The sequence below is a fragment of the Ambystoma mexicanum genome, chromosome 5p (assembly GCF_040938575.1).
Source record: "Ambystoma mexicanum isolate Mex_15411 chromosome 5p, UKY_AmexF1_1, whole genome shotgun sequence".
NCBI lineage: Eukaryota > Metazoa > Chordata > Amphibia > Caudata > Ambystomatidae > Ambystoma > Ambystoma mexicanum.
The window spans coordinates 951915045-951938806 of NC_090930.1; the positions used below are offsets into that span (position 1 = coordinate 951915045).

The 23762-nt window shown below is 45.4% G+C and overlaps 1 protein-coding gene across 5 annotated transcripts in view; it reads left to right on the forward strand.

Moving 5' to 3' along the window:
* The first annotated feature begins 272 nt into the window (after positions 1-272).
* The window catches only part of GRB10 (growth factor receptor bound protein 10), an 848605-nt gene continuing 825115 nt past the window's right edge, over positions 273-23762 (forward strand). For 4 of the 5 annotated variants that reach the window (XM_069613407.1, XM_069613409.1, XM_069613406.1 and 1 more), the window contains exon 1: positions 273-603. The gene's annotated coding sequence lies outside the window, so the exon portion shown is untranslated. Of the gene's footprint in view, positions 604-631; positions 712-23762 lie in introns of those variants that run through there. The other variant, XM_069613410.1, reaches the window with a different exon arrangement.

The following is a 23762-nucleotide window of genomic DNA, read 5'->3' on the forward strand; positions in this document are numbered from 1 at the left end:
TGAAAAAAGCCTTCCCAGGGCAGTCGGTCCTCGCTTACATTTTGACAGCCTGACAGGACTGAGGCCGAGCTGTCCCAGCGAAGGCGCTTGAGGTTTACGTAAACCCAACCTCCCGCAGCCTTCGACCTCCTTCTGAGGGGCGGGGGGTTTCCCCACCTCCTTTGCCCCGGGGTGGGGGCGCGCTCCACAGCCTAGGACGAGTCTGGGCTCGCCCCCGGGCAGGGCTGGGCGTGCACGAGCCTGAGTAGGAGGAGTGTTTAAAAGGCCCTACAGCTGGGGTAGGAGGAGCCGCCTGTGGAGGAGAGAGACCAGCTGAGTCGCAGCGTGCAGACAAGCTTCGTGGCCACAGGATTTTTTTTTACCTGCTTTTTTTTTTTTAAACTCTTGACATTTTGGGGGCTAGGTGCGAGGGCACCAAGGAAGGACAGCCGCTGTGTTTTTATACTTGTTTTTTATTGAATTTGTGTGAGGGGTGGGGAGGGGGCGGCGTGTTTACTCGTCGAGGAACTAACCAAGGAGTGGAGAGAAAAAGAGAAAAAAAAGTCCTCGGAAGTGCAGGAGAAGGCGGTCCTCTGCTCGTGGAGAACAGGCCCTGGGCGGCAGGTAAGAAGGGGGGAGACTACTTTGGTAGTGGGCTTGCTGGAGGGTGTGTGCGAGCAGGCTGTGGTACTTCGCCACGCAGGTCTCCGAGAAGCCACGGGGAGGTGTAGGGTAAGTATTGCAGAGCGTTCGACGTCTGGGAAAAGCGTGCTGGGGTGCGAGTCATTTGACATGTGCTTGGACTAATCCCTTGGCTTGTGCAATTGAGGATGGGTGTGATTGTGTTACTTTAGCGAATAGTAAGGTATTGTACTCCTGTGGAAAGTTAAGTTAACGCGCAAACGCATAGTTTGAGTAAACGTCCAGCTCTCCTCCGCTTTTTGAAGCCCCCGTGACGAAACCTTGCGTGGCAAGGGCAGAATGGCCTTTTTCTTCTTCTTGCATAGCATGTTTCCAGATGGGGAGAAACGGGTGGATGGCCCCCGTTTGAAAACATGCCATGCTAAAAGGATTGGGGGGAGGAAGGGGGGCAACTGCTCGAATAATGCCTAAGTTAGCCAGCAGTGTGCAGCATTTCCCTTCAAGCCACCGAACTGTGCGATCGTCCCTCTGGTTTGCGCTGGCTGCACCCGCCCCCCTTTCACGTAGGGTGCAGTGCCCATGAAATACTAAACTGTGGCTTGCAATTTTTCTAGGTAGTGCCCTCACAGAGGGCCGGGGCTCTGTGGCCAGGCTCGCGAGCCGCGCCGACCCCGATGCGTTCTCTTGGCGGGCGCAGCGGCATGCAATGGCTGTCATGCATGCGAGACCAGCCGTACGCTGCTCCTTATGGGGCGCGGTGGCTGCGTGCGTCTGCGTCCCCACTGGCCGATGCAGAGATAGATTTGTAACCAAAGAAGTTCAAAGGGCGGCAGCTACTGGATTCCTCGTGCTGTTATTGGTGGCCAGTAATCTCGACAGGTGGCGAGCTTGACGAGTTTTGCTGCAAGTCGAGCTTCACGCTTGTTTATGTCCGCACGCGCTCTGCTCCGGGAAGGCTCGGGCGCGTGGCCCCTGCGTCCCTGGTCTGCCTGCGCACGCGGCGGCTCGCAGCTTTCCATTTTTGCTCCTTTAAAGCATGCCTGCCCTCGCCCCTCCCTCCTCCAGGGCGCCTAGGCATGGCAGAGCAGCGGGCGGTCGGGCCGGCCCGTGGGGATTACCAAGTTCACAGCTTTTGTTGGTTCACACGTGAAGGCGGCCAGCCTCAAAACAAACTGGTGCCTGCCCGCAGGCGTGGGGCGGTGCGCCGTCGCCGCCGCCTCACCCTCAAGGATCCAGCCTTGCCCTTTCATGATATCTTTTGCACTTGTTGCCAACTTCCTACGGTTTATTTTCCCGGGTCAACACCATGCATTATAGTATTTTGTTTCTCAGTTTGAGTGTTCTGTTCTAATCTCAAACGTTTTGCATTACTTTGCTATTATAGCGTGCACGGCGAGACCACCTCGTGCCAATCGTGTTGTGCACGCTGATGTCCTTTTTGTGTTTGCGTTTTTTTTTTTTGGAGCCTTACTCTTTTTGACTTGCAACTTGGTATCAACATAGATTTTTTCCGCTTTTTAAATCCTCATTCCCCATTGGTGAATTTCGTTAACCCTTTCCTGACGTCTCTTAGGGAATTCCAACGGATCTATTACAATTGCATACTAGTGAGCCAGGTACTTGGCATTTTTTAAAGTTTTTTTTTTGGCGTGAAGGGATGGGGGTTGATATGTTGGGAATAATATTCCCAACTGGTTTGGCTATTGGTGGCAAATAACGAAGGCGTTTTTTGCTGGGACGCCAGCCAGATAATGCATTTTATTTAACTGTACATTGTTTGGTTTCCCTCAGCTTTGGCATGTATTTTTTTTTTGTGTGTAACATTGGACCACAAGCGGGTGATCACAATTAACTGTTGGTTGCCGAAACCCTGGGACCATTTGGTGTTTTTATTTACAGGTTGTAAGCTAAGCAGCAGACACACGCCCACCCCCCCCCCATAAGCTTTTGAGGGGATGTGAGCCCCCTCTCACGTGGGAGTTGTCCACCGTCACTCCGCATTGCCGGGACAGATTTCTCCTCCTTGGATAACGCAGTGACCTCGTGATTTACTCCATTGAAGCTCTGCATTTTTTCTTGTTTTCCCGCGGAGGGGCGGGGAGGCCGGGTGTCAGCAGGCCTGAGAAGGTGGATGTTTTTCCTCGGGGTGCGTCAATGACTGGCTGCTCCGGGTCCTGCCCCGCTCACGCCCTCTGCAGAAGTCGGAAGGGTGAGGGGAGGGGGTTTGCGCCGCTGAAGCGCATAGGGCCGACTTGTAGCCTCAGTAGAGCGTCCTTTCCCCCCTGCACGCCGCCGGGAAACGCTGATTCAGCAGCTGGGAACCCGGCGGTACCCGTGCTGCTTTCTCGGATTGGAAGCATGTGTCTGTGTTTACGTCAAAGGGCCGGTGACTAAGGCCGGCCAGACGCCTGGCAGTGGCTCGCCCTTCCCGTGATTAGAGGAGGGGGAAGGGAGGCGGGGGACTCTTGCCTGGATGACCTCACCATCCAGACCTGCCCCAGTGCCTTGGAGCAGTAGTGCTATGATGACGCGGGCGCCTGCCATTTGCTGTGTGTAGACATGCAAACGCATCTCTAGGTTTTTTGTGTGAACTTTTGGTATCGGGCGCAATTTTTCCAGTATTTTTGCTCCCAGGCGCTAATATGACCCGCTGACCCCATAATGGGAGAGGTGCGAACAGATTTCAGTCAGCTGAAGATTGGGAATGGTGAATTTTTGTTGTCACGTTGGAATTGGGATGGGTGTGCATAGCACATTTTGCATGGCGTAATTAACCCACATTTGCTCCCATGCAGTATTTCTACGGCGCCTGTTAAGGAAATATTAGCATTGTCGTCATGTTGCCTATACTGCGCAAATTCACCCCGTCCCCACCCGTAGTAGTCTTAAAGCACGGACACCTTTTCCGATGTAAGGCTCATTGTGTGCCACCCAGTAAGGTCGTTGTGTGTTGGAAGCAATGGACCGGAAAATCGTGTAGTGAGGGAAGAAATGGCGGGGCGTGCAGTACGAATGGCCCAGTGCGTGCGTGAAACATGGGTGTTGCTCAGGGTGAGCCTGGGGCATAACTTGTCTCGGGCGCCAATGGGGGGAAAAAGTGGCCACAGTTGCTATCGCAATTCATTGCTTTTGTGACAGTTTGAATACTACTTAATGGGGAGTTTTTAAAAATTAAATGTGATACAATTTAAAGAATATTTAAGCAACAATAACTACTATACTAACCGCATAATGAAGTAACTCATCAAACTGGCCCACATTGGGGGTAGGTGGCTGTCCCAATTTGACCCCAAAAACTGTCCCACACTATCATTTTGCTTTTGTTTTCGGGTGTTGCTCGATAGGCCAGCCAGTATGGTCGTGCATATGTGTTTAACTTTTAGGCATGGTGTTCAACCTATCCTAATTATGTTGCAGATAAGGATGACCGGGTCCTCCCTTAGTTTTGCCTCTTTTAAAAATATCTAGGTAGTTGAGCTGCTCAAATGCTGGGACATCAAAGTCCCTGTGTTCATTTTGTAGAAAGTGAAGCTGGAATGAGTTAACCGAGGGTGTCTGGGGGACGGGGAGATAAAGCTGCTATTAGTTTTAGAAGATGAAGGAAGAATGAAAGATGAGGCATATGTTTTTGAAGTAATTCCTGTTCTCCATCCTTGTCACTAGCCAATTGCCACCCTCATGTTCCCCACACAATTCCTTATCCCAGGGTTATCTGGGATTACTGGGCCTAGTAAGATCATGTTCTCGCTCCTGTTCCCCTCCCTTTACCTGGTCGCGCTCTGGAACACCTGTGTATGAGCGCGATATAAATAAAATATCCATTTGAAGGTGCAAGATGTGATTTAGAACCATAAATCCAGCTGACCAGTGAGTGATCCAGAGATGTACTTCTGCATGTCTAGTCTGTTAGATGGTATTTTAACACCTACTTCTGGTATTGGTTTAAACCTTAAATGATCCTTAAATTGGGCACGACCAATCTGTCCAGTAGGTTATCTGTGCTCCTTCTTCCCATTGACCCGACCACCCCCCCCTTGTAAACTTTGACTTTGCTACTTCTGTTTTCAATTATAACCGGGTCCAATAGGCAACATGAAACCCCTCTGTTAAAATTTTGCGGCAAACCTCTAGAAAATGGTCACCTGCCTGTTCTACCAGATTAAACTGACGGGAAGTCTACGTCCCCACATTAGCTTAGAACAGCATCCTGATAATTGACCTTGATAACCATGGGGGCCCTTAATGGCATCACCACTCCCAAGATGGTATTTGAAGAGCCAGTGGTATTTATAATATCGTACGTATGTCACCCTTATTCTAGAAGGCGTGCGCCTGATTGCCACTGAGGTCTGACTGCCATGCAACTTGCAACCTTGTCCTTGCCCTTGGTATTCTGTTGTCAGTGTATTTTACAAACCAGAAATTAAAGGCAGTGTGTAGGTGATAAAAACATGCAAGAATTTAACTTTTTCTTATGGATGTATGCTTACATGGAAACGGTGCCCACCCAATAGTTGCTTGTTTATTTACCAAAGGGGAAGTTCAGTCTCATATTGATTTGCCCTGGTGTCATCTGCTAATCCATCCAGTTTCTTACTGCTGCGCCACCCCCTCCCCCCCAGAAGTTTCATTTTGCAGGGGTTGAAATTCATGGGAGCTATTTCTAGCCTGCTTAGTAGCTAGACACTAACAGCTACCAGGAGCTACTTCTGACTCCCCAGGTCACCTAATGTTGAACAATCTATAAATAAACATTAAGACACAGCTATAAAAGATTTAAAGTGATAAATAATGCACACAATTATACGTTTCCATCTTATGTGAAGTTTGATTTGGGGATCGTTATGTCCTAGCGCCTTGTTAGCCAGTTGTAGCTCCCAGTCACTGGTTAATTCTAGCTAACCAGGAGCTGCTTTTAGCTTTTGCTTATCCAACCTTAATTTTGAGCACTGCATTTGGCTTTTGCACATCTTCTGGTTATAGACCAGAAGTAGCCCAGAGCTTAACCCTTCTGCTTGGGGCACTTGTGGATTTATTTTCAAAGACCGTTTTTTCTGATCTTTGGGTTCTTCGTGCCTGATTTTGTTTATCTGGTGCCATGTGTTGCTGTGCATCTTGATGCGCAATAGTATTAGTGCTTATTTACAGCAGTATAAAGGCATGTTACCGTAACCTATATTGATGAGCATGGGTTAATGTTAAGGCATGTTTTGACTGCAATTTTCTTTGCTCTGGGTCATTAATGAGAAAATATCTGGGGACAACGTGAGGCTGATTTGAAGATGTTCAGCGCGTGCATAGCACAATCAGTTACTGGAATCAATGATGTTTCTCCATGCACTGCATATTTTGATTTGCGTGTCACTTATGTAACGAGCCCCCCCCTCGGTCCCCTGTAAAGTCTTTGGGAAGATTTAACAAATCTTCCCAGGGATGTATATACATATTGTACACGAATGTACATGGTACTCTCCACCTCCCACTGGGACAGTGTGAAATATGCTAGGCACACTGTTCCTTTTTATCGTACTGGTGGGATTACATTTGTAATTTGGTTGCATTACTTTTGTACCATGTGGTGTTTGGCTGTGGTCTAGCCAAGAAAGCATCTGTTTTTGCTTGGAATAATGTGAGTGTCCTATATTGCAAATGGAACAAGTCCCATAACAAAGGGAAGCACAGGACCGGCTAGCCTTATCACTCATGGCCTAACTTGAGAGCTCTGTTTGGTTGGGTGCCATGTGCAATGTAGATGCTTCATGTTGCTTGTTAAAGTTTTGTCAGCGAGGGGCGAGGAGAGCCAGCCATTCACTGACGTGTAATGACTTTTCTTATTGGGTGTTGAGAAGCTGGTGATGCCCTGGGTCTGAGACCTGTACCCCTTTTGTGTGAAGTGCATTTGTGTTAGTCGACCCTGGCATTTTGTCGCCTCCTCAGGATCCAGATCTCCTTCAATTGTAAACCAGCATTGACCGTTTTGGCTTTTGTGTAGGTATGGGGAAAACATTTGCTATGCAGTGCTGTAGGGATACTAACTGGCCATTAAAGGAATAGCTGTGAATTGTGGAAGTACCTGGGCATATAATAGCTATTCAAATCATTATAATAGCGGATATAGGTAAGGTGCTCGACATCCCCAGCCTGGGAGGGGTGGGAGTATGCTGGGCAGGCTGACGACTTTATACTGTGGGTCACACACCCATAGGTGTGCGGAGACTAATGACTTGCACTTAACTAGTATGTTATGAACATCCTTTTGAGGTTAAATCCTGGGAAAACTAATTCCCAGACTTGGTAAACAGAAAACAACTGTCCCTCCCATAGCTGATGCTGAATAAAACCGAACTTGCTGTCAAAAACCATATGGTCTAACTAGGATTTCGTATCGTTGGCTTCCCAAGGGAAAGTTTCCTCCGCAATTACATGAAGGACAAGGTCCAAAATTGTATTCCACAAGCAAAAAAGTTGTATGGCAAATTTTCAATCATACTGGTGCTAAATCTACCGCCAGAAGGTGGTGCTGCATCTATATTTATGGGTCTGTATTCTTTCTGGCATGGTTTCAAAAGGAACTAAAGAGCTCTGCAGGTTGGTCTTGGACTGGTTACCAAAATGCGTGGTGTTTTGCAGCTATTTGGTAGGAGTTCAGGCTTCAATCTCTAGAGTCTGGTTGAGTGGAGGAGACTGAGCCTATATAGAAAACCCCTTACTGGCAATGATCGGTCACTATTTGCATTACTGAGTCGGAAACTTGGAAGGAATACCACAGGATAACTATATGGGGGAAGCCCACAGATTGCCAGATGCTACTAAAGAAAATTGGTTGGAGTATGGAGATGCTGGTGTCTAACACTGAGAATGTAAAAAGAAATGGGTAATTTGAACTTGGCGAATGACTGTGAGCTCTCGGCTATATATGCATTTTATTTCGGCCCAAAAAATATCTGGTTAAGTTGACCCCTACCTGAAGCGCTCCCCCACCCCCTACAAAAGTGCGCAGTAACATTTTTTTATATTAAATGCCTTACTAACCAAAGATCATGGCTGTGCAGGGGAGAGTGGAGGCACAGAAATATAGCACCATCTGATGCTTTACTGGCCCTCTGTACGTCTGCAGCGCTTATTTTGATTCGTCCCTTATTATAGGGGCGGGGGGCTCTTCTCGGAACACCTTTGGGGAATATACTGCATGGTTAATAACTTCATCTACAGATGACGCTGTTTAGATTCTTGTCAAATTTTAAGTTGTTTTAGATTATGGTTTTAAAATGCCATATGCTCCAGATGGAAGAGTAAGTAAATCCCATGCAAGGCTAGTTGGGTATATCCTAGAGTAATGATGTATTGTACTATGAACTGGATCAGCTGGCTCTAAATTGGTTTGCTCAGCTAACTTGTAAGGGGGCACATTTTCTTTTTTCTTATCTTATGAAGGTGGAATTTCACCACTCTGATTATGTAAAGACATTTTTAATATGAAGATTTGTTGGATATAATTATGAATTGTTTGAGTGTGGGGAGCGGATGAGTGTGGGGAGCGGATGAGCAGATGAGCGCGTAAGCAGACAAAAGTACAAGCGCGGGGTAGACTAGTGTGCATGCACAAGAAGGACAGTATTGCATTTGGATGGAACACATGAGAGCATGCGTGAAGCACACTGGAGAATGAAGGTCAGACTTGAGCTTGCAACGTGAACCAGAGCACATGAGTAAGACGTGAATGTGTAGGACAATTGAACACCTGAAATGAACAAAAATGCATAGACGGACCTGCCCACACGTGACATACTTCATATGCTTTGGAATGAAGGAAACACTTGAAAACATACATCATACCACCACTCATCTAGAACACACAGATACTATGACACCATTCGGTATAACTCTTCTCATCTCACGCTTACTCCACATCACTCTAAGTAAACATTGCTGTTTTCACACCCCCAGCCAGGCGTTCTCCTCAGGCCTAACGCAGCCACACTCGTTCTGGCTAAAGCCGACAAGAGCGAACACATATCCTGATCTCTCAACCACCACACCTACAGCTAAGAAGCAGCTACCACTTGAATTCCGCACCAGCTGCACACATACCTGGTGCGCGCACGCACTTTTGGACTCTCTACTCTCTCTACTGACCTGAACTTCGGTTCCCAAGGGCGTTAAACCTACCAACGCCTTCAGACCATACCAATGGTGTATATAAGGCGCTATATAAATGCAAAATAACATAACAAAAAATAACGTAGAGAAATGTATGATATATTGTAAATCATTTAAAGACATCTTTTTGTGAAGTTTTTTTTAATGGTTTTTATTTTCAGTCAGAGGTAAAAACAGCTTACATTAAACACATTCGACAATGTATAACTTATAGCAATATGAACTCACTTTGTTTACAGCTTTCAACAGTAACCCCAGAGATTTTACCCTTTTATTCATGGCCCCCCCTTATCCCACCCCCTGAGCTCTTTTCATTGGGCACCAGTCTTATTCCTTCCTCAGATCCTTTCCTGTATGGGAGTCTTGATCCTTTTTGGCTATCACTGGACATGAATGTTTTCAGTGGTTTATAAAAATGGGCTTCTGTCTTCCACAATCCTGGAAGGGGCCCAGGTATACAGGAATTTCTGGTATTTTCCTGCTTTTTAGGCCGTTACTTTCTCCATTGCCATGAGCCCCCAGACCTTGACCAACCACCATGTCATTGTTGGACCTTCTTTCTTCTTCCAATGTTGTGCCAGCGTCTTTCTTGCCGCCGACAATAGGTGAGTGATTAGGGCAGCATTGTGACCTAATGCCGCATAAGACCCTTCTGCTACCGCTCCTAATAGGACTATTTTAGGCGAAGTGGCAATTCCTTGCATGTTATGTCTTTGATTTGCCCTAGTACTTTCCAGTAGGTCATTACTTTAGGGCATGACCACCACATGTGGTACAAATCTCCTCTCTCCCCACATTGCCTCCAGCATTCTGGTAGGTATTCGGGATTAATTTTGTGTAGGGGCATATACCATCTGTAGCAAAGTTTATACACTGCTTCTTTGATCACTGTGTATCTAGAGGATTTGTGCGCTCTTGCCCATATCTGATTCCATACCTCTGTTTCCCTGATGTCTTTCCCAGCTCACATTGTACGGGAGATTGCTGGTTGTGCTCTGTCAAGCAATCTATATAGTCTGGATATCCCTCCTAGTGCCTCACCTTCCTGCATGGTTAATTATAGACCCTCGTTCTTGCTTTCCAATGTCTTATTTGTGTGTATTTGAACCTTTCTTTTTACACTCTGTGAAGGATAGAGGGGTGCCATCCTGATGCATTTCTCTTAAGGTCAGGGCTTCCACCCCTTCCCAGAATTTCTGCTGTAGGGCTGTAGGCCTGGAGTGAAATATGCGTTGTGTGCCACTGGGGAGAATGGGCCTTAACCCAGCCTGATGCTGATGTTTCGTTTGCATGGCTCTGCCCCAGCAGTGCAGGGATAACTTGGTAGTCTCTAGTAGTCCCCCCCTCCCCCCCCTCAGACTCACTGGCTCTAAGTTTAATGCTTGGAGCGCTATTAATGGGATCGAGGCGGCTCGCTTGTTAGAGTCCCACACCAAGCTTTTGTTTTTCCCACACCAACCTTTTGTTTCCCCCATCTTGCCCAGTTGAGCATTGGGGCCAAGTGTGCAGACCTAATATACCTCCCGATGTCCAGAGCCCCTAGGCCTCCCAGTAACGGGAGGATGTGTAAGGATGCCTCTTTGTATTCGGGGTCTCTTAAATTTGTGAATGTTTATTTATTTTTTTTTTCCAGATAAACTTGATCATTGTGTTCTAGAGTTCCTTAATTAGACAGGGAGGGATTTCAGTTGACACCGAGCCCACCACTTATAGAAGGCAGGGGAGGAGGGTCATCTTTGTTGCTGCAATTCTTGCTAACCACGACCGTTCTTGGTTGTCCCATCTCTGCAGGTCCTCTTGTAGTTTGTTCCAAAGCGGTGGGATATTTTCTCTAAATAGGTTCCCGGATGTATAAGGTGTTTTTTCCCAGATTAGGGGGTACCTTTCCCTCGTACTCGCCTCCGTCTCCTCGGTTATATTTGATGCTTTGGATTTAGAATAGGTTACTGCAAACCCTGACATGTTGGCAAACTCCTAACTTCACTATGGCCTTCGGCAGTGTTCCTAGTGTCCCCATGTAAAGCATTATGTCGTTCGCATATGCTATTTTTTGCCTTATGCCTCCAACTTGTACCCCATTTATTTCCAGATCACCTCTGACCTGCACTGCAAAGGGCTCCATCACCATTACAAAGATAATGGGGATAGGGGGCATCAATGGTGTGTACCCCAATGTCTACCTGTTTTTGATTCTGGCCATTCACTAGGAAGTATATGGACGGGCCCTGGAAATTTGCCAGAATCATTTTACTGAACATTGACCCACACCCAAAGCCCTCTGGAACCAATTTTAGGTACTCCCAGTCTAAACTGTCAAAGGTCCGCTTAGCATCTATGGCAGCAATTGAAAATGTCTGTTTGTCCCTGTCCCCCATTAGATTAGATCTATGGCCCGTCTAACGTTCGTGCGTATGCCCCCTCTAATGAACCCCACTTGGTCCTTGTGCATAATTCCGGGGAGGACCCTCCTCAATCTGTTTGCTATTAGTTTCGCATTAAGTTGTGTCCATGTTCAGGAGTGCAATTGGGCGGTAGCTGGCACATTCCGAGGGGTCCTTACCTGGTTTTAGGGTTAATATTGTCAACGATCTCGCCATGTCTCAGACCAACCCTGTCTCTGTTGAAAAGACAGGAAAGGGGCGCTAGTAATTGTGTGCGATTTTGTAGTAGATGTTCCCCAAGCTGTCCGGGCTTTGGGCTTTATTCCCCGGTGGTATCGCTAATTTGTCCCCCTAATCCCTGTCATGTTTTGAAATTTGGGGTAGCAGAGTCAGTTACAAGTAGTAACTTTGGTCTGCCCAGTTTAGGTTTTCTTTGTGTAGTAGCTCTTCATGGAACTGAACCATTGTTTCTAACTTTTCTTCTTCAGTCCTGCTTATTTCACATGTCTATTCTTAAATTGTGATTTTCAGTTTAGCTGCGAGGAATCTGTTCGGTTTCCCCCATACACATAGTAGGACTGTTTGGTGTATAGTAGCGACTGTGCCACTCTATCCGCCGTATTGACTTTCTAACTGGGCTCAGGTTTTATTTAGTTCCCACCACAATGTTTGCATTTGTGGGATTTTTATGTTTATTCTCTGCCTCTTTCAGTTGCTTTCTAAATTGAGTTATTGGGACCCTCTCTCTGTAGTATGCCGCTGACTGTGCTATGAATTCGCCTCGCACTATTGCCTTACCCCAGACTGTTTTCCAATCAACCTCCCCATTATCATTTTCTTGGAAGAATTTAATTATGGTTCCCGCCATGTGCGTTATATCTCCCAGGATCAGCTTGGTTAGCCTCCACGGTGGACGTTCTGTTCCTTCATCTCTATACTGACAATTAGTGGTGTGTAATCGGAGGTATTGTACCCCGATCTCTACCTTTGTCCCCTGGGGTATTAGGGCTGCTGCGACTAGGACCATGTCTATCCTAAAATAGCCTTTATGTACATAAACGCCAGGTTTCGATCACTCCTAAGTGTCTAAAAAATGTCCCCAGGGCTCGGCTATTTCTTTGGTCTGCTGCTGTGGGCGGGAGTTTTATCGGGACTTGGGTCCATCACGCAGTTAAAGTCCCCTTCTATGATTAACTGGCCTTCGCAACAACTCCCTATTTTCTGCAGGAGCTCGGTAATGTATGCATCTTGTTTATCATTGGGTACATATACTGCCAGGATCGTGTAGGTCCGCCCTTTGATTGTACCTTTTAATCCCCAGGTATCTCCGCTCTTCGTCTTAGATCAGATGCCGTTTCTGAAATCCCAAGTCTTTTTTTTTTTTTCTTTGAAGAATATGGCTACTCTCCGTTTTCGTGCCACTGGAGGCAAAGTATTGATGGGGGGAGGGGGGCAGGGGGAAGGACCTATTTCACAGCCTTTTCTCATCCACTGGAAGATGGTCTCTTGCAGGATTGCAATTGCTGCTTGCATCTATTCCAGTCTGCTTAAGATTGCTCAGGGTTTATTGGGAGAGATTAGCCCCTGTAAATTCAGATATTGTCGCTTCAGCCATTGAGGTATGGATCTACCATAATGCTCTTGCCTCATTTTTGTTGACTTTGCGATGTCCCCCCCCCCCCTCCTTCAGCTCAGCAATCCTTTTCTTTTGCTCTCTTCGCACTCTGGGCCTTTATCGTGTTTCATGTGTTTTGGCTTACTCCCTCTTTTCCCTTGAGACCCCCCACCCCCTCCCTTTGTCTTTTTCCTGGAGGCTTCCGTGCCTAGGGTTCCTAGGAATCCCCCCCTCAGGCATTGAGCCACCTCTGCACCCCCATTTGTCAGTGTCAGGATTGCTGCCTATCCCAAATCGGATTCCAAAATGTACTCTGCTCCTACCTCCGTGTAGATTTCTTATGTTTCCTCTTGCGACATGTCTTCCTTGGCATGCTTGCGACCTGTCTTCCTTGGCATGACGCCTCTCGGTCGTCTGTACCAGTGGCTGCCGTGCGTTTGTTTTGTGCCCCTCTTTCTTGGTTTTGGAATGGGCCAGACAGTTTCTTTTCCCTGCCCTCTTTTTCTTTTCTATCAACTATTCCTAGGGGTTGTGCTGGCTGTTGGGGGGACTGTTGTGGACTGCCGTCTGCTCACTTTCCAATTGTAGCAGTGTGAGACCTTCTTCGCATGTGCTAATTCTCCTTGTTTCCCCTCACAGAAGGATAGGCCCATCTGTACATAATTTGTTTCGCTTTCAGGGCTTTCGTGACCAGTTGCATGAGCCTACTTTTATGGAGTGTGACTAGTGCCAGGTCTTAGTATAGTTGTATGCAGCCTCTGAGCAGACTTCCTTTGTGGGTATGTGCTGCTTTCAGGATGTCTTCTTTCAACCTGAAGGACGTTATTGCTATTACTACTTCTCTGGGTCTTGTCCCCGGCTCGTTCCTTGTCAAACTCCCTTTTCTGGCTGGGTGGTCAGTATACTGCTAAAGCAGTGTTGGTGTCCTGCAGATCCTTATCCAGGATTGTCTCAGGAGGCCTTTGACCCTGATGTTGGATCTTCAGGATCTGTTTTCCAGGTCCTCGGCTTGGAGTTCTAAATTGTTTGTGGCCTTGGCTTTGTGATGGTTTTAATAAAAACTATACACAAGCTGTAACTTGTTTTTGTTTGCTTTTAACAGGACTTCTTGAAGGACACGCACATGAAATGGCTGAAGGCAAACCGGGTTAAATCTTTATCCCACCAGTAGTGTTGACCACTGCAATTAACATTCAGACTGCTTTGGAAAAACACTGACGGGCCCTTTCGTGTAGTTTGATAGCTAGTTTAGAGATCCCAGGTGGAAGTGCGTTTGTTTTGGGGCAGGAATTTCCCCATTGACTAGCAGGCTATGGGCTGTCGATTGGTAAGTAAATAACATAACTCCTACAAACATTATCCCTCATATACCATTGCCCCAGCTTTACTCCAGCGCGATAGTTTTGGATGATGCCCCATATAGCCAAAACTAAAGGACAATTGCATACCATAATACCTGTCGGTGACCTGGACACTTTTTACAACATTACACTGGCGGGGCTACCTTCAAATCACCTGCTCGTTGTTTCTCGCACTAATAGCCATGCGAGCATTTTTCTTCAAAACACAGTACAGCAGTTCTAGGTGGATTACCTTACATGCCTCCTTTCTCCTTCCATAGCAAAGTAAATCTGGTGCTTGTGGAGTCAGTTGTGTACGGCGGACTGGTTACCAAATGGAAGTACTGGGGAAAACTGTTCAAATTCCACTGAAATGTAGATGCCCTATAACCACGCATGTATACACAAGTTATGCCAGGTGGCCAATAACCATGGGGCCATTTAGTCTGTTCTCCTGTAGTAGAACAAGACGGTGGCTTCCAGTTGTATGTTGAAGGTGGCAGTGTGTTTTTTTTTGTTTTTTTTTGGGCTAGATTTAAAAATCCAAAACTTAACCAAGGTGTCAACCTTGGATTGAAACACTTCAGTCTAGCCATTTTGTTTTTTGTAATGTTGGAGGCATTTCTTCGATGGTTGCGGCTAAAGAATACCCTGTGGGGAGGGGGGTTGTGCTGATCTATTCCTGGGCATTGTGTGTAGCTGCTATTTAGGTTGCAAGGGCCGTCCTTCTATTGGAAATCTGTATATAAGGGAGCCATTTACACGCTTTCACAAGACACTGCCATGATCTTTCTCCGGTCTAGGTGAATTGTTGTACACAGACTGGTTTGCACCTTGTTCCAGGCCCGCTTCAGTAAGGCCACCAGTTGGCTTGTCTGAGCGTCCACTCTGGTTTTTAAGAGCGTGCCCTGTGCATTGCGTTCTGTTGCGCAGTGCTCATAATTTGCGGTTGCTTCAGTTTCATTGTGCAGTGTTTATATTTTGCTCCGGTAGGTTTGTGTATCTATCTGGTTCCTTGGCAGGCTTATTGCATACGTTTCTTGATCTATAAATGGAACACTGGTGCAATATTACAGAGTAAATATTGGCCTTCGCCCTCGTGCTTCGTGTTCTGTAGCCAAAGCCCTCGAACAAAGCGTTTTTTTTCAGACTATTCTCGCTAGAAAGGTTTTTCTATAAGGTTTCTGAACGAGTTCCTCCACCCCCCAACCCACACAGATTGAGCTTGCTACATTTACTTTTGGTAGCAGCACTGTGTGACTTTGCACATCTGTTGTAGGAACGTTATAGGCCAACGCTCGTGGAGGGGGGAGAGACGAGCCTGTCATGTGGGAGGCGGTGGCCGTAGTAGAAGGCCCACTTCAGGGCAAAAGTAACATTTTGTATTGCTGGGTTTAAGGGTATTCTGGTTGGTCCTGGTGCTTTGCGCTTCAAAAATGTGGGTCTGCTAGAAAGATAGTTTAGGTAACTGCCCATTCCAGACTTTTTTTTTAAATACATTTTAGTGTTTGAACAAGTTTAATGTTCTGTTTGCAGACGATCAAAGGCCACACTGAACAAGACTGTTTATTCAGAGGAAGTCTTGAAAGTTTTTGAAAGCAATGGCTGGTCCCCGTTCCATATGATGGCAGTGCCTTGCCTTATATTGGTGCTGCAGCTCTGTATTCCCCCACACCTCCACTTGGTATCCAAAGTAATGCTATCCTAGGGTGTTGTGTTCTCTGGGCTGAAAGGGACCCTCTAGAGCAGGGGCCTCCAACCTTACGTTGGCAAGAGCTGCTTGTAGTTAATGGCCAATGAGCGGGAGCCACTAGCAATAGCTACTAGGGTGGTGATGTCCACATGTATTTTATTACATTTATATAGCGCACAAGCAGTCTACGGGCATCAAGGCGCTGTTACTTGCAAGAACCTTAGTTACAGAGATGGTAATATTTGTGGGACGCATTTACGGATCAGTCCATAGATAAATTTAGTACAATTTTGCAACGAGTCACGGGTTAGCCATTCATAGCTGATGGGTGGAACGTTATGTAGAGAGAAGAGTTTTCATAGCTTTGCGGAAGGAGATGAGGGAAGCCTCAACTTGAGTGTGGGAGGCAGGGCATTCCAATGTGTGAGAAATGGGAAGCTGGAGCCACCTGCCCTGGTTCTTTTCATTAGGGGCACACAGAGTAGATTGGTATATGGTGATCTGGTTGGTCTTGAAGAGGTGGTGTGGTGAATCCTTTGTGGGAGGTAGTCCTGTGCGGTGAGATGGATGCAGTTATGGGTCAGTGTCAGAGCTTTGACGATAATTCTTTCCTTAATTGGGAGCCAGTAAGCTGATTTCCTGGCCTCCAAGATGTGTTCTCGCTTGAAGATGCTTTGGGCTGCACGGAGAGCATTGTTCTGTATGACTTGAAAAAGTATGTTGCAGTAGTCTAGCCTTGAGCCAGTGATGGCTCTGGCTATGTTGGTGCAGATATTATAGAGAGACGGCCTGGCTGCGTTGATTAATTTAGCATGATGGGCAGCAGAGGAGGCAATTGCACTGATTTGCCTATCCATGGACAGGTTGGACTCCAAGGGTTTTTGACTGAGCCTGACACTGGTATTTTCAATGGTGAAGTGACTGAATTGGGAATCAAGATTTTTTTTAATGTGTCGGGGGAACCTACCAGGAGGAGGTCATTCGTGTCAGAGTTGAGGCATAGTCCATGGTCTGTCATCCAAGCTTGGATGGTGTAAATATTGTTCCGGGTTGTGGAGTGTATCATAGTTGCCGGTAAGGGTGAGGAGGATCCGAGTATCCATGTAGTTGGTGTAGGAGATGCCCATACCATCAAGGATGAGGGGGGGCATGTAAAAATGTTGTAGCGTGTGGGAGAGACGGGAGCCTTGGGGGCCCACCACAAAGCATGATGATGGTGGGCGAGGCCGAGTCAGAGAATGCTTGTAAGAATGAGGTGATCAGGCTGTGGCATCAGGGAAATACTTGGCAGTGGAAGAGAGGTGGTGGCAAAGGACACTGTGATCTACGAGATCGAATGCAGCGGAGAGGTCGAGGAGTAGGAGAAATGCTCGTTTAACCAGGTCTCTGGCATCATCCATCTGTTTTTTTAGATCAAGTAGGGGCAGTCTCAGTCCCGTGCCTAGGGTGGAAAACAGATTGGCGGAGTCCTAGAATTTTATTTTCTTCAACGAAGTGCTAAAAATGTAGGTAAGCTGCTTTGTCCAGTATTTCGAAGAGGAATGGGACAGTGGTGATGGGTCTGTAATTTATTAGGGGAGGTAGGATCGAGGGTGGGCTTTTAAGAGGGCGTACCAGGCTTCCTTGAGGGAGGAAGGGACTTTCCCTGTGGCAAAGGTGGTCCGAAATGGTGCTAGGGTTTCTGTACAGTCCTTAATGATAGTGGCTGGGCAAGCGTTACCTTTGCAGTTGGAGGGTTTGTTCCTCATTATGTTGATGTCTTGTTCCTGTTTGGCTTTGAATGAGAAGGGTTCGGGATGGTCGAGGGGTGTGGGGGGGCGGAATAGGGTTGAGCATTGGGCAGCGCTTCTTTTGTAGCTAGTATTTTATCTTGCCGGGAACTCAATTTGGTTTGCATAGCTGTTTGGATTTCATCACACCAGACTATCTTTGCATTTTTGGGATGCTGGTGTAGGAGTCTCCAGCTCCTTGAAGATGGTAAAAATGTATTTTGTATTGGATTTGGCTTCTGAGATCCTAGATGCAAAAGATTTGGCCTTTGCTTGGCAGATTGCCTTTTTGTATTTGTTGGAGAAAGCTTTGAAGTTCAGTTTCTTTGTCAGAATGGGAAGATCGCACAAACGGGCTGCACTCAGTGGTAAAGTATGAGGTCTGGGGTGAACTAGGTTTTGGAGTGGGTTGGGGTTTGAGTGGGGCTATGCAGTTTTTGATGGCAACCTCATAGTGCGGTTCCATGTCCTTTCATTGCGGGATGGTTTCTTTCGCTGGTTTTATACCGCTATTTTTAACGAAAAACCCATTGAATTTTTTCAATTTTTGGGGGGGGGGTTCCCCTTAACTCATTTTCTTTCTTTAATTTGTATTTATTCCAAAACACCCACACGCCATTTACTAACCCCCTCTAAAAACAATTCAATGGGTATTTTCGAAAAGATTTGCGGCAAAAAAAACACGAAAAACATCTCACGATGAAAGGCCACCGTACCGCTAGTGCAAGGGTTTCAGGGTCAGAGGACAAAGGTGGCCTGAAAGCTGCTTCTTGCGAGGGTTGGTTGCAGGGGTTGGGGGTGAGGGGTTGGAGGAGCTGGGGGTGGGTATGCTGAATGTGGAGTGGGGCCAGTAGAGTGAGCAGTTATGCTGGGAAATCCAGTTGAGTGCTCTCCCCAGGGTGTGGGTGGGGCTAGAGATGGTGTTCTCATACCCCAATGTCTTGAGGGCCGAGTTTAGAGATTTGGCTGCTGGGTCTTTGGTGTCAGAATTTGTGCCAAGATTGTTTGTTCATTTTATTTGCTCTTATATAAAACCTGCAATGACATGCATTTATCATATTAACCACTTCAAAAATCTTCTTTATTTCATTCTTATAATTAGTAGCAGTCTCTCAAAATATGACTGGAGAAAACTAATGGGGACATTCAATGTGAAGGCCGACACTTGTTGCTATTCGCTAGTGCTCAGTAATTTGGGGTGTGGCTTGATTCAGCCACAACACTCTGATGCTGTCAGATGGGATCAAAGTTCATCTGAAAAGGGCATATTTGCAGAGCCAGAAAATAGTGCAGATACCCTGCATGCCATAGTATTTGCACCTAACATGGCAGGCATACTACGTTCAAGACAGAAAAATCTTTAACGGGCTCTCACTGAAGTTGCTGCATCCTACACAATTGCACCATTTGCCAAGTACATTTGTTTTTATCAAACCATTAGCCATTTTGAAGGATGACCCTGTAACAGCATTTGCATTGCAGCATTTAGTTTACCAACTTTTGGGATCGCAGACGGCTGGCTTCCCTTGGGGAAAATTATTTTCATAGTTTGTGCATTATAACGTTATGTTTTTTTCCCACCATAAATTAGGCACTGTAGATGAAAAATTCATTGCTGGAAGAAAAAATGGATTCCCACTCTGGATGGAAATGTGCATCTTTTGCTTTTTGCCTTTTTGTTGGATGGTGCGTCCTCATCTGCCTTCAGGATTTCAACAAAAGTTTGTCAGCATTTACCATATTTTCCAAGTAGGGTATCTAAAGATCTGCCCTTTTCAGATGAACTTCCTGATCAGAACTTTGATCCCATTTTAAAAGCATCTGAGTGGTGTGGCTGTATCAAGCCACACATCAAATTACTGAGCACTAGTGGATAGCAAGCAGTTTCTGCTTTGACATTGAATGTCCCAATTTAGATTCCGAAAGTCATATTTTTTGACAACTTGTAGGAGACCGCTACTAATATAAAAAAGTAGTTTTTGAAGTTGTTAATGATAAATTACACATTATTCCTTTTTACATAAAGAGCAAATGAATGGAACAAAATTATCTTGGTATGACTCATGGACATCACCACCCCAGTAGCTATCGCCAATAGCTCCCGCTTATTGGCCATTTACTACAAGTAGCCAACGTAAGGTTGGAGACCCTTTCTCTAGAATGGATTGACTGGCAATGCACATCAGTGGCAAACTTTTTCTGAAGTTGGAAGATGCACTTTCTGGTTTACATAGGCCTTTTTATTGCACAGTTTGATTGGCGGCTACACTGATTTCATCTTAAGCGCATCAAAAATTGTCCCATATTGAAGCGGGTTTCATGTAGTGTTTCTGTCCCTGTTGCTCTCCTCCTCGATCTGCCCACTTAGAGGCCAGATTTGAAGTGAAGCTATACAATACTAAGATCTGTGTCCTCTTTCAACAAAACACTTCTGTTTTTAGTAGATGCTCTGCTGCTGTGAGTTGACTTCCCCTTGCAGGACCATGCAAAGTGCTCTGTGCAATACCCACACTGCATGGCTGATCAGGCACATGGCCAATCGAACATATTAATCTCTTCTCATACCCCTTTCTCCAGCCATCTTGTGCTGTACTAGCTGCCGGTGTTCAATGTTGCCTCACTCGGGCTAGCCTCTGTAAGCTCAGCTTAACAGCTTTGGCATCCATCTTGAATTTGGATCCCCGGGGAAGATTTTATGTGGAGCTGCGTAGAGTCTAAGGTAACAGCTCTGGAAGCAGTGAAGCATCTGCATATATTCCTTATCTACCGTAGCATTTTTAGTTTACTGTTGGTTACATGGCATGTTTTCATTCGATCAGTCGAAACGCTGCAGAAAGGCAGTGAACAGGCATAGTGCTACCCTGACCATGTTTATTCACCTTCTAGTCATCCGTGCTTATAAATGGACCTCATGCACTTGAAACCTCTTCGATCCAAGTCTCGGAAAGCCATGTAAGTGGGTGTTTGTAGCATTTCCATAGTGCTTAGTTAAGCAGTGAGTACCTTGTTGTGTCTTAAAGATGCGAATCCACCACAGTTCAATGCACTTGCCCTAGTAGAAATGCCTCGGGCCTAGCAAGCTAGTTAATTCGGAAACTTCGAGGCCTAAGAAAATCCATGATTTCCTTGTTCCCTTCCCGCTTTGAAGCGCTTTACAAATAATTACATGTTGGACTTTGGAAAGAAATTACTGTACAAATTCTTGGTGGTCAAGTGACTTTGTTAAAAAAGAAAATGGTGTCGTTTAATGCTCACTTGAATAGTATATTGGCTTCAGTGAACAAAGTTTACAGTATCATGTAGTGCACAATGGAGATTCTCGTGTTTACCAATAAACTGTCTGGGTCCGTTTCACCATTTAAGACATTGAGTATGTTTGTCTAAACCCATCAGCTGAACTCTGAATGGCTGTTACTAGGGTAAACTTCTGTTTCGATGGGGGGGGGGATGTCCCGCTTTGGAGGGTTGGAAACCCTTTCTTGTTTATTATAGGCTTACAAACATTAATGTAAGAATCAGTAGTCTTTACCCGCGTCCCTTTAACATTATGAAGTACTGAAAGTGTATGAAATGCAAATTCTAGGCTTTTTCTTAGAGTGCATTTTACTGCCTCCCTTTTCACACCAACTGTTTACTGTAAACCAAGCACCTCGATTTAACATTTCTTGCCTTCGTCAAAAAAGGGAAACCTTCATTCATCTGATGTGTCATAGAACTTGGTAATACTTCATTGCATTAGAAATGGTCATGGCTCCACTGACCGAGTGAAGGGCAGAATCATCCACTAGACTTTATTTTGTTTTTTCTAAACAAAATTTCATGCACCATAAGACAAGCAGGGTTTTAATCTTGGGTCTAGCGCTTTAAAGGGCTAGTATTTTTTTAAGAGCAAGGCAAACATGCCCTGAAACAGGATGTGTTTACCTCGTTCACAAGACGGGCATCCTAATACAGTAACCGGTTCCATGTCAGTTCATCGACAGTAATGACTTTGTAGTAATTGACTACGAAGTAATTACCTTGACCCTTTTTTCGGGGATGTCCTAATTCTCTGGCCCCTCCCCCCCCCCCATGTGTTGCATTAGTCATAGGAATGCCTGTCCTGGGAATGTTTGCATCCTCTGCTGAGGCAGTAACTAGCTACAGCTTCTAGTAGGGGGCTCCTGCTTGATTACTGCCATGAGAGCAGATCATTCAAATAAAGCAAAGTATTTCTGCACACTAAATGGATGCCTCCATGTCAGAACTTGGAGGCACATTTCCAGCCAACTTTTAATGGCCAGTATTCTTAGATAGTTGTAAGAACCTCCCCTTTAGAGTTTGATTACCCGTGAATCCTGCAGGAGTCATTTATTTCGGGCATCATTTACAAAATGCTTCACTCTCTTCACTCTCAGCGTCCCCTCTGAGAAGCATGTTTGTTAAATGCAATCTACTGCCATTTGAGGACTGTGAAAACAGGATAGCACTCACTTTTATTCTTTTCTCATTCAATTATCGGCCACTGCGCCCACAAAATTAGTTTTCTACAAGAAGTCAAATCACACGCCAGTATAATAAGAATGCACTACTGAATTTTACACCTATATCGGGAAGGGGTCGCTCTCACTCCAGGTACTTAGCAGGGCAACGATCCTTGGTGACTTATCTAATTTGGGGGAATATTTATGTGCCCTTTCGAATAATGTTTTAATGTGCTGAGCCAGGACGGGATACTAAGTTTATAAGAACTCCCATAGGCCTCGAAAATCGGTATGTTCCAGGGTAGTTAATCTCTTCGTGGATGGTGCCCAATTCCCCAGTTACTATCCAGGATTGGCTTGTTACAGGTGTTCTCCCTTCTATGTAGCTTGATTGCACAGATCCCCATTTCCATATATATATTTTATTTTGGTTGGTCAAATCTTTCGTTTGATTTACTTAGTCAGATGTTCCCATAGAATACACTCCCCAATCTCCATAGGCTGATCATAATTCTATATATGAGCAACTAAAGATGGGGGTTGTATGCTCAACACGTTTTAATTGCAGAATCATTTGTTCTAAATATCACCATAGCAACCTGCCATACTGAAGCAATATGGATTTCTGCACTCAAATGCTTGGACAAGTGGCTTGAGAATGTATGATTCAGGAGGTTAATATTCATAATTTTCATTAGACTAAATTTGGACTTTTACAAGGGTAAAACACTGTTCCGTTTGTTCCTATGACATGTTTGTATGAATGGCTGGATCATGTTGCTTCCAATGGCTCATTTATTTCTGCAGTTCCAGACCTACGTTTCATGTCTTAAATTGTACATTAGTCATGCAAACTGTTCCCAAGCCCATTGTGTGTTTTTTTTTTTTTTTTTTTTTTTTTTTTCTATTACTGGAAATCTGGTCGGCTTCCTAACCTTAGGTTATGTCAAAGGTGACCACCTTTAGTGCAATAATGTTTATATCCTGACATTAGGACAATCTGCTAGATTGTCATGTGAGCCGTTGGAATCTGATCAGTTTAGGATCCTGTAGATTTAGTCTTGGTGGAATTTTTAAGCTGTATTTGACTACTCATAAAGCGCTCAAAAGGATGGGGGCACCTCATCTAGTTTCAAATGACTTAGGTTTGTGAACCCAACGTGTTTTCATGATTATAGGCAACTGTATTCACTCGTGATGGCCCAGCCAAATCTCCAGGGACATTTAAACACCCGCCATTTGAACAGAGGGCTGACCCTGTATACGTTGTTGGAATTTCATTGGCGTTAACCAGCATTGCCCAAAGCCTAGGTTGGAAAATCATTACCTTCACACATTCATGAATGTAGTACCTATATTTAAAATATTGCACATAAAAATCATTTTACAGTTACAATGGGCTGCTTGATGAATTTATAAAGGTGACACTTTTTGGAGCTGTAGGATCACGTGCTGTGATGCTTCATATGAAATTTCAACGTTTTGGTTTCATAACATGACGAGGGTTTGCTTTTTCAGTTACATTTGTGGCCTTTCAATAATGCAAGTTAAGTTCTCTTCCGTGCTTAACATTTCTCTCAATTTTCGCGTTATTTAGGTTCTAGGTTTTGAGCCAAATGTTCCTAATGTGTTCCGTCTCTTATACCCTGCACCGCTACCACCAGAGGGCAGTCTCCAGGTGTTCTGTGTGGCAACTCTGCACCATTTGTTGGAATGATCT